Source organism: Sminthopsis crassicaudata, chromosome 3 (assembly GCF_048593235.1).
Source record: "Sminthopsis crassicaudata isolate SCR6 chromosome 3, ASM4859323v1, whole genome shotgun sequence".
NCBI lineage: Eukaryota > Metazoa > Chordata > Mammalia > Dasyuromorphia > Dasyuridae > Sminthopsis > Sminthopsis crassicaudata.
Window position 1 is genome coordinate 98,174,948 of NC_133619.1, and position 19,657 is coordinate 98,194,604.

Genomic DNA, 19,657 nt, shown 5'->3' on the forward strand with positions numbered 1-19,657 from the left:
TGTATATATGCATATCTGTATATAATAACAGCTAGAATTTGATAGATCCTATTATGTAACAGGCACTGAACTAAATGCTTTATAAATATAATTTCATTTGATTCTTGCAACAATCCTAGGAGCTTGGTGCTATTACCTTCATTTTACCATTTCAACAAATTGAGATAGAGATTAACTTTCCCAGAGTCAAACAATAATCAACTGAGGCTGAATTTTAACTTGGGTCTTTCCCAATTCTAAGACATACAATCATATGTGTCTTTATTATTTAAAAATTCATATGTGTGTTTATATATACATGTTTTGTGTGTGTATTCCCCCAAAGTATTCATAAAGCAATGCTCTCTAATGCTGATGGTTGTTATTGTAAAGGAAATGGAAATAAGAAAAAAGCACCAAAGCACAAATAGTTACAATCAAAATTTCCTTATACTATAATGGATACCATCAGAAGTATTGGAGTGTATCATCAAGCACCCTTTTGAACTCAAGGGAACATTTTAATTTTTGGCATTGCCACCTTAAAGTGATCTTGTACAGCCCCAGGAAAGTAGGAATACTATATGAATCCAACGTTAATTATTAGAATATACCCTAAACATTATTCAACTTCTATAAAACAGTTATCTATGGTTGATATTTTTGAGTGAAAAAGGTAGTTAATTTGTATTAAACCCAACAATACAAGAGAAAAAATAAAGCATACACATTTTCATAAGGTCAATAAAATTTTTATTCTTTTGAGTAAAACATTGTACTTAATTATAATAATAATGTTCAGGGACACAATTAATAAACACTTATTAAGCCAGGAACTATGCTAGGTGCTGGGTATACAAATATGAAAAAGGAAAATAATCCCTTCTATCAAGGAGATATCAATCCAAGATGGATAACAGCACACAAAAGGTAAAAGTGTGTGAAGGAAAGAAGCATGAGGGTATGGTATTCACAGTAGGGAATAAAGAGATGTCTGGGCTGGATTCTCCCTGAATAAAACTTTTGAAACTCATTTCTTTGCTTTCCTCTTGAAGGAGTAAAAATAAATGGTTTATTGTTCTTAGCAGTATATCTGAAAGGCACATCAAGAGTTTTTGACTTAAACTGATGAATAAACCAAGTCCTAGAGTGTCTAAAAATGTATCTAAATGCTAAGTAGTACATTAGTGTCAGAAGTAGAATTTGAACTCAAAACCTTTGATTCTAAAGTTTGGGAGTTGTTTTTTTTTTTTTTTTTTTACTCTATCATGCTGTCTACGTCACTCTAAATATTTTTAAATAACTCAACTCAGTTAACAAATTATATTATAGGCATTTTAAATTTCACATTCAATTTCAGTGAATTAATACTTGTAATTTTATTAGCATTAGCAATAATAAAATTTTTATTGTTATTTTTGGCAAAATATTAAAATTATAACTTACAAAGTGTTTTTTATCAAGGCATTTAAGCATAAAGGGACTATCTAATTGACAAATTCATAATGTTGAAAGATTGAAGAAAATAACCAGTATTTCTATGAAAATCTCTGTCCAAATTTAACTCAAAAACACCACTGTCACTGTATGCTGAAAACCAAAAACATCTATCATTATGTTTTTCATATATTCTTATGACATTTGCAACAGAAAGGAAAAATACAGAGCTAAAATGTGGGTATTTCTGCTCTGTAGGACTTTTAATCACTATCTTTCAAACATCAATGAATCAGACTTATCTAATCAATAAAGACAAATGCAACAGATCCTGGATTTTATCTGAAGTGCTTAAAGAAATGGAGTAATGCAGTAGTCATGTATTTAATCAACTGAGAAAAAAATCTAGGGAATAATAACCAAAAAATAATAACCCATTCTATTTTGTTAGAAAGTTTTTACTTACCTTGAGTCTAAATTTGTCTATTTATACCTTCTGCCAACTGCTCCTCTTTTTTTTTGTTTTCTGTCCACAGTAAAGCAGAAGAGATCTTATCTCTTTCCTATATAACTTTTCAATAATTGAAGACAATTGTTTTTTTTCCTGTTTGTCTCCTTTCCTAAACCCCCAAGAATTCTCCAGTTCCTTCAGTCTTTTCACAATTTCCAACACCTTCAACCATGCTATTTGTCTTCCTCTATGCACTTAATAATTTCCTTTCTAAAACGTGGCATCCAAAACTAAATATAATAGTCCACCTATACTCTTACTTGGGTAGAACATAATAGAATAGTCATCTCTCTTGCTTTAAGCCATTTTGTCTCTTTCAGTGTATCCTAGGTTGGTATAAACTTTTTAGTGGACAAGTCACATTTAATTTCTATTGAATTTCATTAAAACTCCCTTATCTTTTTTTTTTTTTTTCACATGACAATATGTAATCTAGCCATGGCTTTCTCATACCCATAAATTTCTTTATTTTTAATCTAACTACAAAACTTTATAGTTATATCTACTAATTTCATTTTACTAGATCAGTCTATTAGTTAAGTGTTCTAATTTCTTAAGGTTTTTTTTGTTTTTGTTTTTGTTTTTTGTTGTTGTTGCATACTTACTCTGTCAGCTGACATGTTAACTGTCCCCTTTGAGTTTTATGTCATCTTTAAATTTGGTAAGTATGCTATTTCTGCCTTTAATTTATTAAAAACATTGAATGATACAAGGACAAGGTCATGCAATTTACACCCATCATTTTATAGATAAGAAAACTGAAATCTTAGAGTGATTGTATTTGATTTGGAATCTTAGCTCTGCTTTTTAACTTTCTGCAAAACCTTGAGTTTGTCTGTTCACTCTAAGAACCAAAGTTCTTTGTCTATGATGGGTTATTTTTGTGTGTATATCATAAATCTTTATGAAATTGTAAACTAACCTGCCATCATAATCTGTATATAGTAGGCTCTTTTAATAAATGTTTGAGTAAGTAAGACTGTGATATTCATCTGGTATCTTTTTATAGTGTCTATCTTAAGTGCTTTGTACATAAATTCAGTAAATATTTGCCCAATGAACATATGAACTGCAGAAAGCAGAGTTTAGGAGGGAACAAATTCCTGATCTCTAACACACTTAAAATTTCTAAAAGTTATATATTTCTTCTACCTGTACACTGGTATTACTGTACACTGATATTATTACTTGGGAAGGAAATATCTGGCCAAGTTTTAGATACATTTCAGTAATTCTGTGGCTCTGAAATTTATTTTTAAGTTCCCTGCCAGACTGCTAAAAGGCAATACTCCCTTTTTTTTTTTTAATCAGATGTTTACTCACTGACCCCATAGACAAAAGGGTATTGCTCTGTAAAGTTAAAATGCTCTTCTAAACATTTAACAGACTGAAAGGTTCAAAGATTAGCTCTTCAAGGCAAAATTTTACTTTTGGGACAAAAAAAGATGAATACTTGACCAGTCGGGGGTTGCCATTCTGGTAAATGTGAAGACTGCCCTTGATTGCAAATCAAGCAGTTAATGTACCTTGTTTTAAAACGATTGCCTTCAGAAAGTGTGAAGTTGGGGGCTACTACCTAGAACCGATTGCTGCTTATATCTATTTATTTTTTAAGCTGCCTGATCTCTGATTGCTGGGGGACACTGCTGTGCTTCGTTGCTTAAAGAGATGCTCCAATGTGTCCTTCTGCCCACACGACTTGAGGTCTGCTTTAGCTTTCCATGCAGCAGCTGCTTCCTCTTATTATTGTTAGGTATCTTTCATGCGTGTCCTGAAGACTTCTCTTGCAACCTATAGTCAGTGCTTTTACACTGGTAGAATAGAAAAATAATAATTTTTATTTGTTACTTTTTACAGAATAGCAATAGGAATATGTGTCTAGATTTGAAAATGAACTAGCATTTTAAATGGGAATAGTTCAGCAAAGGCCAAGACTAGTGGAATGCCATAAGGGTTCGTTTTGTTTACCTAATGCATCAATGTCCAAGGGGAAAAAGCACATGCAGTTAGGTGATAAAAGTTATTGATGACAGAAAGCTAAGGGACAGTGAGGGAGTTGGTACAAGAAGGAAAGATAATACAATATATAGAGTGGTTGGTTTACTCATAAAATAGTGAGGTAATTTAACTACTATAGAGAAGGAGAAGATTTTTTAAATAGCAAACTAAAGAATGCTTATAATCCAATAATCATTCAGTATAATGCATTTCACTGAAAAATTGTTCAAGGAGGTTTCATTCCTTGGATGTGAATCATTTTTTTCAGGAATCAATACTGTTTTTACCTAAATAATGTCATGATAAGGTTTAATATATATGTTTATAGATAGACAGATAGATAGATAGATAGATAGATAGATAATATATTTATGCATCTATACATATATATAATGGGGGAAGTGCCTCATTTCTGTGTTATTGAAAAGATACAAGGAGAAGAAAATGTGTACAGGAAAGGACAACTAGAATAATGTAAGAACCCAATGTGATCAGTCAAAAGAAATGGAAAAACTAGATGTTTGGTGGGGAAATTGATTAAAAGCACAGCATAGAGAAGTCTAAAGGGGATGGATGATAAGACTGCTAGGTGGACACACACACACACACACACACACACACAAGTACGTTTGACACATAATTTTTAAAGAATATGAGGGATTTTCAGACCTAAAACTAAAAGTTTTTAACAGTTTAGCAGAGGAAAATCGTGAAGGACAGAGTCTTCTTTTCATTGGAATAAGTTTATAGTGTGGAAGGTTGTTTCCATTCTTACTTGACCAATATTATATTGCTTGGCTATATAAACAGGGAATCTAAAAGTCCATCCATCCTTTTATTAAGTTATTTGCATATCTAAGAATATATATAGACATTTGCTAGCATTTATTAGGTAGCTTTATGAAGACGATATAGCCGAAAGAATAAATTTTAGCACTAGGTATGCTACACAAGTTTTCCTCAATAATTATATAAAAAGAATCCACTGATTTATGAATCTTAATAAAATATTATTTGTTTTTGCATCTTCTTACAAGTTGAGTAATCATCAACTAGCCAGCATCTGCTAGAACATAATTTTAGAATAGCTAATGGGAAAAATGACTCCATTGAAACATCAGAGAAAAAAAGAATATGGAATCTTGAAACATTCTGACAATCTTCCTAAAATAGAACTGAAGACTGCAAATCTATATAGAACAAAGAAAATCATAAAGATCCATTGTTCATATGGACATAAAAAGTAAAAATGGAGGAGGGGATAAATAGGTTTCATTTATTAAGATAGACTACACTATTAACCAGGGGCAGCTAGATGGTATTGTGGATGATGTACCAGGCCTAGAATCAGGAAAGTTCATCTTCCTGAGTTCAAATCTAGCCTCAGATGGTTATTATCTGTGTGAGTCTGAGCAAATTACTTAATACTGTTTGCTCATCTGTAAAATGAGCTGAGAAAGGAATTAGTAAATTACTTCAGTATCTTTGCCAAGAAAATCCCAAATGGGTTCACAAAAAGTCAGACATGACTGAACAATGCAATACTGTTTCTTTTTAATTTTTTAATCATACTATTTCTGAAAAGAAATCTCAGTGATTATTTTCACTGAGAAAAGCAGAAGAAAGTTGTAAAAGAAAATGATTTATATTTTTCAAGTAGTTCTGTCACCAAAATAGGAGACTTGGCAGAAGAAACTCTAACTGGCAAAACTTGAAAGTTTCTTTAAGATAACTTTTTACACAATAAAATTACTTTACAGTATGGATTTTCTTTAAATCATATTTTGAATTTGTGTATAGTTTTGTTTTATTTTATTTTCCCAAAATAGTGTCCTTTAGCTAACTTTAATACTAATGTAATTCTTGATCCAAGACTGCAGAGTGTATATTTGCATGGACCAGGTTAAATACTGGAAGCTTCAGTTAGAACTTTTTAGTATCATATTTCCACCCAGGGGTTTTCCTTGGGAACATCAAATTTTTTTTTTAACTCCAATCTACATATTCCCCTGCTTGACTCAGAAACTCTCTAACATAATCACTGACACTTCAGAACTGTTAGTTTAAGATCCTCTTGTGTTAGGAACTGATAAGGGCCAGGAAGATAAAACTCTGGGTCATTTCCTCCATTTCTGCAATCCTCATGGCCACCTGGTTCCCCATAGGAGCTGTCCAGACACACAAACTGTCTTCAAGGGAACCAAATCTGTATTTCTAAGTGTAACTCCAGGGGAACTCCAATGTATTTTTTTGTTTGTTTGTTTGTTTCTCTCTCTCTTCCAATTATTAACAATGATGATGATGATATAGTACTTTAAAACTTGAAAAGTTCTTTCTATAAATTATCTCATTTTATCATAAGCTTTAGAATTTGGAGTCCAGCCAATGCAACATTCTCATTTTATAAATGAGAAAACAGACCTAATGATGTTAATCACATCCCAGGTCTCTTTTGCCCCTTTTATAAAGTCCCAATGATAAAGTAACTTCAGATAAACTAAATGTATAGGCATTTTAAAAATAATAAATTAATAGGCATTAAATCAATTTAATGGAGATACTACTTGATGTGTACACTAGAATTGACATTATGGTTAATTCAGGGAAAGTTGGTCTTTTAGGAAAGAAGATTTGAAATAATGCTTGACCTCTGATACTAGTTTGTTTTACTTTGAACAATTATTTTCTCAGTGTTTTAAGAAGTTTAGCTCTTCTTACACTTTTTTCATTCATGACAACTTTTCATCCAAGAAATTTTTGCATGACCATACATATTTGCATATAAAATAGATATACAAGTCAAACATCTACTGAAAATAAATCATAATTTTTGGACTCCCCACATTCAATTGTGCAATTCCATATGAGATCATGAACCACAGTTTATGAAGCTTTGCTCTATATGACTCTTTAAACTTATATATTGCAAAATAAGTGCTGAATTATAATGATAGAGTTTCCTCAAGTTGACAAACACTTATTAAGCACTTGCCATGTAGAAGGCATTATACTAAGTGCTGGAGATAGAAAAAGAAACCTCCAAAAGAAAAAAAATTACAAAAATAGTCCCTGCCTTCAAATAGCTCACAATGTAAAGGACATGACTATATCCAAATAACTATGTACAACTCTTGATATATAAAGAATTAATCAGAAATTATCAGCTGAAAGAAGATTCTAGCATTAAGAGGGATGAGGAAAAACCATTTGCATAAGGTAGAATTTTAGCTGAAATTTGAAGGAAGCCAAGGAAAACAGTAGGTGAAGAAGGGAGAGTATTTTCAGAATGGAGGACTGCCAGTAAAACCCCAGGGAGTCATGACATGGAGCATCTTGCACAAGGAATAACAAGGAGGGCATAGTGTAAAAAGGTATAAAAAGACCAGAAAGGTAGCTGGGGACTAGGTTGTAAAGGTATTTAAGAGCACTTTAAATGAAAACAGAGGATTTATATTTGATCCTCCAGGTAAGAGAGAGACACTGGAATTCATTGATGGGAGCTAATAGTACAGTGTATTGAATTCTAGGTATGGGATCAGGACAACTCAGGCTTTATGAGTTCAAATCTGGTTTCAGACACTTAAAAATTGTGACTCACTTCACTATGTTTTTCTCAGTTTCCTTTTCCTTAAAATGAACTAGAGAAGGAAATAGCAAACCATTTTAGTGTCTTTGACAAGAAAACCCAAATGGTGTCATAAATAATCAGATATAACTGAACATCAAAGAGTTGATTGAATCTTCATGGCTAACCCTGGCACTTTACTGAGCCACTTTAGCTGCCAGTCAAGAAAATGGATACTGCTAAAATATCTATATGTAATTTGTCTCATTTTTAACACATTTTTACGGTAATATAAAAGTAAACTTGATCTATTGCCAAAAATCACTAACATATTTGGGGAACTTAATATATTTAAAATTATCATGTCCTAGACAATGAGTGTTCACTGAGTACATTTTCTGTCAATGTCCCCTGCATTTCTAAAATACACCAATGAAAAGTTTCAAGTAATACAGTAAAGAAAACATAGAGAGACAGGGGGAATGTCTTAGTAGTTCTGCTGTAATACCATCCCATCTTCCACCAAGCCAGCCTTCTAGAGTACATATGTTTCTCACCAGGCTCAATCAATCATAGCAGATAGTTTCCTTTCTTTCAACATTAATAACTATTTAAGAAAATCAGCCATGTTTCCTTAATAGTTAAAATGATTAGAAATCTAATCTCTAGATGTTTTTGTCATGAACTCACTGGGCTAAGAATATTGTCTCTATCTATGCCTCTTCTTGTTAGTCCCAAATTTGGTTGGGACTGATATCAGAGAGTGTAGTGGACATATTTTTTTTTGCATAGTCTAATACCTAGTTCCACTCTGCCAATTTATGGCACCTACAAATATACACCTTATACTGAAGATCCAAGAGGTATCTTAGGAATTTTGGTCACTATATTAAGTACTTCAAATGCTTGTCCTAACTTGATTTTAGAAAAATAATAAAAGGTAACTTTATATAGTGCTTTAAGGTTTGCAAACTACTTTTAATGCATTATGATATTGTCTCACTGAATTCATGAAGAAGATACCAAAGGCATTATTATTCCCACTTAACAAATGAAGAAGAAACTAAGTAGGATGGAGAGAGGGAAAGATTAAACAATTTCTCCATGGTCACATATTATTAAGTTGAAGAAGCAGACTATGATCTCAATTCTTTTCCCCATTCATTCCTCATAAGGGATAAAATATTACATTTGAAGTCAGAAAGATATCAGGTCAAATTTTACCATTGGCACCTTTAAACTGTATAAAACTGAGTCAGTTTCTTCATATCTCTAACTCTCAGTTGCCTCATATAAAATGGGGTTAATGAGAACCTCTACCTCATTGGGTTATTGTAAGGATCAATTTAAATAATATAAGCTGTGTACTATGAAGCCAAGCATTCTATGCACTATGCCACACTGCCTAAAGAATTTAATAAATCAAAATTTCCCAATAAAATACACATAGGGTGCTTAAGTAGATGGATAGATAAGATGGAGAAAAGGATAGATAGATAGATAGATAGATAGATAGATAGATAGATAGATAGACAGAAAGATAAAGATGGATTAATTGATCAGTTTAAAACTTGACATTTTGGAATGCACTGCTTAATTTGTCCAGAAGATTTATGATTTCTTTCATGAAATGTAAAAGTTTGATTGTGGTTAGTTAAATTTACTGCGAAACAAAAAACTTATGAAAGCTTACAAGTGAGAATGTGTGAAAGTCTTTCTCTGAATAAGGAAATGTGGCTTGCTAGGATGGGGGAATGATGGCTGCTGATAGACAATGACCTCGTTAATCACCGAGATGGAGCTATGGGCTGCTCCCTGCAGTGACTCATTATACAAAAGCATCAAATAATAAATAATGACAGCTAGCTAGTAGTGAGTGAAGACTGACAGATGGTCAATAAATTTAAAACTGGCAAATTTTTGTCATCATAATGTAGATTTGAAGACTTTCATGGTTCATACATATGATACTTTAAATCACAAAAGTGACTGTTCATATCAAACCATGTAAAATGTATGGAGTAAAGGAGAAAACTCACTTAGACTATGGTGTTGACTTGTTTCATATACTGTTGAAACTGACCTATGTGTTTCACTTGAAAAAAAGTCATTTTTAGATTTCATACATAGGAAGTATGCTTCATTACAGAAGCTTTTATACTGAAGTCTTGAAAGTTCTATGGGAGGTGAAGCAACAATAGTGAAAATGTATAGAATACAATTTATTTTTTCTGATAGAAATCACTCTTTGCAATCTAAACGCACAAACAATAGAAAGAAGCATGTGTTCCAAATAAGATGAGGTATTTTACAAAATATTACTTTCAAACCTAGATATAATGCAATGTCAGATAAGAGTTATCATGGCTAAAGCAATTCTCCCACCACTTTTAAAACTATGTGAATTCTATTTTTCAATATTTTTGAGATTTCTAAAAACACATGGCAGTTTCAAAACCCAATCTTGTGCATTAATAAAGACAATGAACCAATCTTCTAGTCCTATTTGAACCAAACAACTTACAAGTAATGATTTCTTGATGCTTCTCAGTTGATAAATTCTAACATTTCAGTATAAGGTTACTAGAGTAAATAATTATAGGGAACATTCATAGGATTTTTTTCTGTCTAAGTCATCTATTCAAAAAAATTTACTGATGTACAATCAACATTATGAAATGGAATTTTTATTCTTATGACAGTTGGTTTTCAATTTCTACTGGATCAAGGAGGCAAGTATAGATACTGTGAGGGGTGAAATTCAGTTAATGTTGTCAGCTTGGGTAAAAATCATTCCCATCTCAGTCCAGATAACCTTTGGGTTTAGAGGAAGTAAGAGTAAATTTTATTGTGATATTGGCATTGTGATGAGACTACTCTATACATCTAGACACATCACCAAAAAAAATAGACAAAAAATGTGTCTCCTTCAGTTATAAAGTAGTTTTGAAATGTGTTTTTTTTGGGGGGACACCATGTATAAAATACAAAACAGCCTTATGATTCAAAGCATTTTTAGAAAATCTGTATTATTTTTTCTTACAACAAGAACAAATCCCCAACTCCAGAATCATAGGATTTGAAACTATCTAGGACATTAGAGATTATCTTCAATCCTCTCAATTTATATTTGAGGAAACTCAGTCCATAAATGGAGAATAATTTGATAAAGTCAAACACAAAACAAGGATTGGAATTCAGTTTTTTAGAAAATTGTCAGAAACTTTAATAATTCATAAACATATTTATATAACTTTTTAAGATCTATAAATGTACTTAGAAAATTCATCTGATTAACCCCATTTTAAAAATTCAGAAATTTTTAAGTTCAGAGAATATGATTTTTTTGTATGAAGCTATTCTGGCAGGACTTGACTTAGAAGCTGAGGCAGTACCACATACTAAAACTATACAAAAACAGCCAAGAAAAATATTATTTGTTTTGTATAGATCATAACAAAAATATGGTTGCATAAGATAACATATGAGGACACCTTGAACTCTCAGTTTCTAATACCATAACTGATTTTTTTTCCATCTGTTTCACTGAGGTCACATGGTAAAGTCTAAATTTCCCTGTATTAGTTGAGTTGCTGATTAAGTCATTTACATTTCCTTTATATGCTATTGACAATTGATTATTGTAGATGTGTAATTATCTAAAAATGTTAACTTTAAAATCCAAGAGTTCTTTTTTAAAAGATATACTCCTGTATACTGCTAAAATAATTATTCAACCATGAGTGCATGACCATTTTTTTTCCCTACCAATTTCCAAAGTTAAAGGCAAGTGTGAATAGTCGTAAGGGTTCCTTATTTGTTCTTGCAATATTTCTACAATAGTAGCCATCTGCTATTTTATTTCCTTTCTCCCAAGCAGCTCCATGTTTTCCCAAGATAAAACCATAATTATTGAGTTAGCAGAAGTGGATGACTAAGAACAGTTCTCAGATTTGTCATGGCTGGAAATCTATAGAGGAAGATGCAGTTTTTGATTTCTAAAATACTATACATTTCTATTCCCTACAGCTAGGGCTGGATTATGACTTAATACCCAACTGACATGGCTACCAACAAACTATGTGAAACAGACAGAGGCTAACATTTAATAAAACTCACTCAATCTATCTATTTTTCCCAAGAGTCTTTGAAGCACCAAGTATACACCCACTGTCTATGCTTCATTCTCACAGAAAGCAAGTTATATCTACTAGCCTAGTTTCAAATTTCAAAAAATTAGCCAACTATTGAACTGCAATAAAGGTTTAAACACTTTCATTAAACTATGGTAGATTTTTTAGATATTTTGGGACACAACTAATAATTTATGAGTGATAAGGTTCAAAAATCTGAAAAAAGTATTGCTGGAATGGGAAAAAAATATTTTCCATGAAAAAGAAAATTGTAGGGCTTCAAGGATTCCTTCCTAGATTCTTAAACATCTTGGTAGAAGCAGAATGATAAAATGGAAAGAATGCTTAATTTGGGGATCAATCCCTTTCTTTCTACATGACATAAGAATAATTAATATCAGTTCTCAGAGCCTCAATTTTCTCATCTGTAAAATGAAGAGATTAGATTAGATTGCTACAAAGATCTAGGAAAAATATTTATACATTTTTATCAAAGGAATAAATTTGAGGGGCTTGGGGAGAGGAACAAGGAAGAAATCTGTGAAAAAAAAAGAGAAAAATCAATTTTTCCTTATTTACAGCCACTATATTTGCATGGAACCCATTAACTAGTGCTTCACAGAACATCTTTTTGCACAACTATACTGTCCATAGGGAGAAGAGCAGCAATTTTGGTTAGAGAATGGAAGCAAATGTGACCTACTCAGCTGGTGTAATAAAAGAATACCGAATGAGAATAGTAATGAAAACTCATGTCTATATAGAATTTTAAAATATGCAAAATACTTTACCTATTATTTTATTTATTCACATAAAAATTGTGTAGGAGAGGTGCTATTGATGCTCCCATCTTATAGATGAGGGAAAGGAATTTGAAGGAGATTAAATGACTTACCAGGATTACTGAAATACTAAGTAATGAGCTAAAATTCATATCTCTCAAATTCCAAATTGAGCCCTGTAGATTACCTAAATATTCATTCTCCCTCAGCCATGAGGAATCTGTGTGACTCTGGCAAGTCACTCTCTCTATCTGTTCTCTTTTTGCAAAACTGAGGGAGTTGAACTGAATAATCTCAATGCTCCATTTCACTTTTAACATTCCATGCTTCTCTATCTGAATCATCATTTCTATCTTGCCAAATTTAGTGATCATACATGACAATTATTTTGCTAAGTGTTTGGCAGAGAAAATAATATTCTAAAACATTAATAGTGTGAAAATATATAGAATGAAAATCAAAATAGATGGTTCTAAGTTTCATGAAAGTTATATACTAGGTGAAGTATTATAGTTTTTATGTTTATCAAACATTCTTGTCTCTTGGCTATATTTTTCTTCTGTATAACTGTTGGCCCCATGAGAGCGGAATGGAAGTGTAGCAAGTTAGAAGGAAAGAAAAAACAAGATGTATTTGCAATTATCTCAGTCATTACACATAACAAGCTCTACAAAGACCTAAACTTCAAAAATTAGCTTTTTTTCATCAACCATAACAACTGGAATTTATTTGACCTCTAAAAATTGGGCAAAAATATTCATGTTTAAGATATGTATGTTGCAGAAAATATACAATAAGTTGTTATGGAGAATCAGGCATTCTGATCTTTTTTCATGATTAATTCACTTTATGTCCTTGAAGAAATTTCTTTACTTTTTTTTTTATTCCTTGGTCTTTCCATCTATTAAAGAATGCTAATCACTCCTTGGAGTAAGATATGATATGTATTTTAATGAGTTCATATTAAAGAACGTTGGAATCTTCTCATGAAAAGCTCTATCGAGTCTGGTAATAAGCTTGTAACTATGAGGTTATTTAAGAGCAGAACTTTTACCATTATTAAAGAATAAAGGTTAAAAAACAGTTTCTTCTGTGAATATATAAAACTACTATATAAAGATGATCATTCAGTAAGTTTCAGTATCTCAATGTGCAAGGAGCAGGGAACAAGGAAGAAATGAAAGAGAGAAGGAATGTCCTCAATGCTTTTTCCCTCTTTCCATTCATTTTAATGTCACAAAAGTTAATTTAGATAGTAAGTTGTATGCTAACAACTACCACTACAAAAGCCATACAGTCTATTCGGTTGAAATAAATAATAGGCTGAACCAGAGATATAGATATCTGACAAGATATCAAAATTAGGTCATAAAGCAAAGAGCCATATTTTCTGTAGCAAACAATAGTTACCAGTTAATTGAGACAATGAAAGCAATATTAATGGTAGCATGTTGTAAGATAATTGCATATCCATTAGGACCATTCTCATGGAAAGGACTTCACAAGTTGGAAACTGGCCAACACCTTCAGAAATTCTCACCTTACAACACAAGAAGAGGCTGTATAGTAATGAATATAACTGCCAAACCTTTCTCTCCCTTCTTTTAGAAGGTAACAGAACAAAGAATTGTGGGCTTTTGGAGGTTTCCTCACCGGTAGCATGCAAACATGAAATATGTTAACATAAAGTCTTCTTCAATAGGCCCTGAAAGAAGTATTCATCCTAAAATTGAATAAACAAACATTATATTACTCTAGTCACTTCTAATATACAAATCCTTCCATGTTCACAGTGAAAGCAATCGAAACTAGTAGGAAAAGGCAGGAAAATCAGCATGCTCCGAGACATATAATGTCTTATATAGTAAGATTGGTCACATTTGTTCCCAGAAGAAATTGTTTATACCATTATATTATATTGGAGGAAGCTAAAGAACTTAAGTTGACGTCTTTAAAGCAGAAATATTTAAAGCTTGATAAGAACTGAAGCGTGTGCTCCCCCCCATTTTTTCTCCAGCATACATCTGTCAAAGCCAAAGAGAGCCTCTAATAATATGAACAAGGTTTTTTTTTGGTTTTTGTTTTTTTTTTTTTTTTGCTTTTGCTTTGCCTTTTAGCTTTACCCTTCAAGTACAGCCAGCCACCTGCTGAGACAATAAACATGGCTTCCTATGACTGTTCAGTAAATGAAGCTCACTCCAATAACCCAGGGGTACTGTCAATCTAAAATATAGATATGAAAGCTTGAATTAGACATTTTATGATCAGTCAACTGTACTTATGCAGCAACCATATTTAGAAGGAGCCATTTTTTTCCATCTCTTTAAATCATTTTCTACTTTGCCTTCTCACAAGTCCCAGAGACCTATCATTTTGCATACTAAATACCACATTACTAAAAATACAGCACAATGAATGGCCAGTTATTCTGATTCTCAGAAGGAATCTCAAAGTTGTAGTTTCTTTCAGGCTGCCTGCTTCCATGCATGAAAATTTGAAACCTATAGTGTTTTTCTTAAAATTTCACAATTTCAAGGTGACTATAAGATACAATAACTCATTGTTTATTGAATAATATGTTATTAATCAGAAATTTATATATATATATATATATATATATATATATATATATATATATATATATATACCTTTAGCTATATATACCTTGCAAATCTTTGTAACTAATTAGTACCTTTTGGAAGAAAAGAGCAAGAGAATGAGACTGACAGACAAAAACAGAGAGGAAAATTTCAGAAGGAAATAATTACTTTCAAAAGATTCTTTTCCAAATCACTTAAAAACCTACTCAGCTTATCATACCACACTTTTAATCCAAAGAATGTATGCTTCAGAAATGTATAAGAAGTGAAAGATAGGGTGTGTTTATTTAATAAGAAAGAGCTGGTGATATTGGGTAGTCACACCTAAAATTAGTCTTTTCAGCTTTCTAAGTCTATTTTATATAAAGTCAAGGACTTCCGTAGTATGGTCAATCTGGGATTTCCAATCATTTTAACCACTGAATTATTATGTTTAATTACACCAGCTAAAAATACCAAATTAAGTCTACCTCAGCCAATTTTATTTCAGAAATAGACATATCCATAATGGGACATATCTTTTTCACTAACCTTAGTATGTTTCCCTTTAGCCTGAAAGTAAAAAGGAAAGCAAAAAAAAAAAAAAAAGAAAAAAAAGAAAGAAAGAAAAAATAATCTATTCATGGGCATGTTGTTATTCTAAAAGAAAAGATAAAAATAGAAATATTTGATTACTTTTTTAATATTTTACCTGTTTTTTGAAACAGAATTTTTTTTTTCTTTTCAAAATCACCTCACTTTATCTAAACATTAGTTTTCATAGAAGAGCAATTCTTCAAGATATTTTGAACAGCTAAAATATCAATACCTAGAATTGGGACTGGAATGGATCTCATGTACAATAATCTGCATATTATCTACATTCAAGAACAGAGTTTCGTCCATAAAACTATATTAATTAAATTAATGCATACAAAGACAAATAAAATTCAGTGGTATGAAGAAAAGCTGCAATCTTAACCAACTGTATCATAATAATTTTGGCTCTAGGAGTGCTATCTGATCTTCAGAACATTGAAAAAAAATTATCATTACCCTTGTTCCATCCCAAGCAGTATAAGGGATTGTTTCCTTTTAAGACAGTTGACTCATTACACTAGAATTGAAGCCAGGTTAGGAAATTTCTTTGATTTTGAAATACAATGGTAAGAATATTTATCTTTTATTCATTAGTTGTGTTAACCTCAAAACTAATAACATTAAAACCTAATAAAGCTTGCCTAGGGAAAAAATATATATATATATTTGTCTTGAGTCTTGAAATCTAGTGTTCTTTCATTAGTCTAGACTTCAGTATTTTATGAACAACAAAATTTTCAATTTTTTTTAAAGAGTGATAATTAAACTGCCCATCAGCCTAGCTATAGACATTAATTGTTTAGGAAGAGAGGGATAAAGTATTGTAGGAAAGATACACTTTTGAAGTAATATCCTGCTGGAATGGAATAATAATATTTAAAGAAAAATAAAATAAGGAAAAGGAAACCATAGATTATGGAACATGCTCCTTTAGGTTGCAAAAACACAAGTATTTGATTCAGACAGAAACAGGAAGTTAAAGAATAATCAAGACCACACCACTAAATATACTGTTATAGAGAAAATAACTTAAGGGTCAAAGAACACATTTCCTGATTTTTTTCTTAGTCCTAAGTATTTTGTCTTGTGCTTCTTCCTTTTCCCTCCTCTCTTCTGAGCTCATTTGCTATCTCAGTCACAATCTGTTTTACCACTTCCAATAAAATTCATATAAAAATGAATGTTATGGTTTGTTTATACTCCTCAAAATGTGTAAAGAAGGAAAAAACAGATTTATTCTGTTATTTACTCTTTTCCTTCATTACTTCAAGGACCTATGATGTACTTTATAGTATATATATATATATATATGGATATGTGTATATATATGGATATGTGTATATATATGGATATGTGTATATATATGGATATGTATATATATATATATAGTATAAATACTATATATACAACTCATATAATATATATAATAGTATAACTTAATGGTGCTGTAGTCCTCTCCTGAGTTTATTGCAGTGCTCTTTTCATTATAGCATCAGAGTAAATTATGTCCACATTTCTAAGTAGACTTCTCATAAGTATATCAAACTGAATATATGTAAAACAAAAGCTATTATTATAATTATTATTATTATTTTATCAAAGCCCACCCCTTTTCCTAATTTTCCAATTTCTGTTAAGGGGCATCATAATTCTATTTCCTAGATTCATAACCTTGGAGACATCCTCAGCTCTTTTCTTTCCCTAATGGACCCCTTTTCAATCAATAACTAGGACATGTTAGTTCTATCTCCACAACATTTCTTATATCAATTTCTTTGTCTCCAATTACACAGCTATCATCTTGCTTTCAACCCAAATAACCTTTTACATGCACAATTGCAATAGCCTCCCAATTGGTCATTTACTATCTGGCTCAAAGTTACCTTTCTAGATTTTTTGAACATTAGTTCTTTTCACACAATCTAATATCTAGCCAAGCTTGAATTTATTTTATCTCCTATGCCACATTCAATCTCTCATTTCAGAGATTTTGCACAAGCTAGCTCCATTCTTATAATAAACTGTCTCCTCAGCTCTATTTCTTAGAATCTCTAATATCTCTAATATTTATAACTCAATTCATATGAGACCTTTACTTATCCCCAAAGAAGTTAGTAGCTTCTCCTCATTACCTCCAATTTACTTAATATTTAATCTTGTTATATACATAGGTGTTTTTCCCCCTTCTAGGATATAAGTCCCTTGAGGACAAGGACTATTTGATCTTTGTCTCTCTACTCCTGTTACCTATCAGATAGGCTGGTACCTGGTATAATACAATATTTGTTAGCTGAATGTAACCTGATCAGCCAATATCCAAATTTCTCCTTATGAGTTTACATAGTCTCAGAAAGCATAGTATAAGGAATAAACTAATTTTCTTAAAGATTGAAAGAAAACTTTAAAATATATATAATATGTATATGTATATATACATATATACATAAATAGGGAGACAGACAGAGAAACAGAGAAAGAGAGACAGACAGAAAAAAAAAGATGGGACAAATAGAAACTAGAGATAGAGATATAGACAGAGAGAGAAGGAAAAAAAGAGAGAAACAAGAGACAGAGAGAAAGACAGAGAGAAACAGAGTAAGTGAAGAATGAATCATCTGACTAGCAAGAAGTTCTTTGGTAACCTCACTATATATAATGTGGAACTATTTTTGGTGAAACTAAAAATACTTTCTGAAACTAAATCATTTGTTAAATTCTATTATAATAAGTTAATAATATAGAAAAATTGTCATCTCATATCAGTTTACTAATTAAATGAAAGTCTTCTCCTCCCCTTATATTATCAAGATGGTAAAAACTTAGCTGATTCATCTTCAAATGCTTTTGAAATTGGTTGTTGGTACCATCTTTAGAGACCAGAAAACTGAGCCACTTCTGGCTAATATTCCATAGCTCAAAAAGTAGCTAATAATACTGACACCCAGGATGAAGAAGCTATAATATATAATCCCTCAAGCATAATTAAAATACCATTAAATTTAACCAATGTACTTGAGAAATAATTCAGAAGCCACGTCTTAAAAGTGTAATTCATCAGATAATAGCTACATATCAGTGGATCATCAATAGAAACAAAAGATGAGAAAATTCACCTCTGTTATCAACCCACATTGCCATCTTGCTTTCCAGGGTGACATTTGTTTACTTACATCTATTCCTTGAAGTCACTTGCATCAATTGAAGCACTAAATTACTGTATTTGATAATGGGATTGTTTGAAGCTTTTTGCAAAATATATTATCAAAGACTATAATTTTCCCCAGCTAAAAATGTAGAATTTCTTCCAAAATGACCTTGCCTAAGTTGTAGGAGAGATCTAAAAAAATATTTATCCAAGTTACTGTGGACAAAGCTAATAGCTCTCATAAATGAAGAAAGAGAAAGAGATTATTAGCCTTAATTGTTCAAATTTTACCTGGAAGGCTTCCTTTGAAGATAATGGTCAGCTCAATTCAGGGGTCCTTGAAAATGATGGGATTCAGGAAGAGGAAAAGAGAAAAGCAAAACCCATAATATGAACAGATGCTTTCAACAGAGTGGCGCTGATATGACAAGCCTCAAATGGGTTGCATATACTTTTATTCAAACTGAAGGACATGTCATTACAGATGCTGCAACTCCTTTAAAGAAAACAGTCCAACACAGGATAATAATGCTTCATTATAGGTAGATGATATGGATAGTAAATGCTGTTTCATAAACCAGGTTAAGGCCAAGGTTATTTTACAAAAAAAAAAAAAATTAACAGATAGATAGATAGATGGAGAAAAGGAGGGAGGGAGGGAAGGAGGGAGAGAGAGAGAAGAGAGATGATGATGGATACATACATAAATTGATACATAGATAGACAGATACATACATTGATTAATGGGTAGATAGACATACAGATGGATAGATAGCTAGATAGATGAGAGATTTATCAGGATGGGGGGGATGGTGAAACAAATGAAAAAAGCTATTCTGTTTGAATACTAATTTGAACATAACAATGTCTCATCTAATTTCATTTTTTAAAGAATCTACACTAAATCTAAGTCCAAAATCTCATGAAA

At 31.6% G+C, this 19,657-nt stretch overlaps 1 long non-coding RNA gene across 1 annotated transcript in view; it reads right to left on the reverse strand.

Annotated features, from left to right (window-relative positions):
* Positions 1–1,470: 1,470 nt before the first annotated feature.
* LOC141564881 (uncharacterized) overlaps positions 1,471–19,657 on the reverse strand; it is a 32,559-nt gene continuing 14,372 nt past the window's right edge. The window contains exon 4 of the long non-coding RNA XR_012488775.1: positions 1,471–3,738. This is a non-coding gene — a long non-coding RNA (uncharacterized LOC141564881). The remainder of the gene's footprint in view (positions 3,739–19,657) is intronic.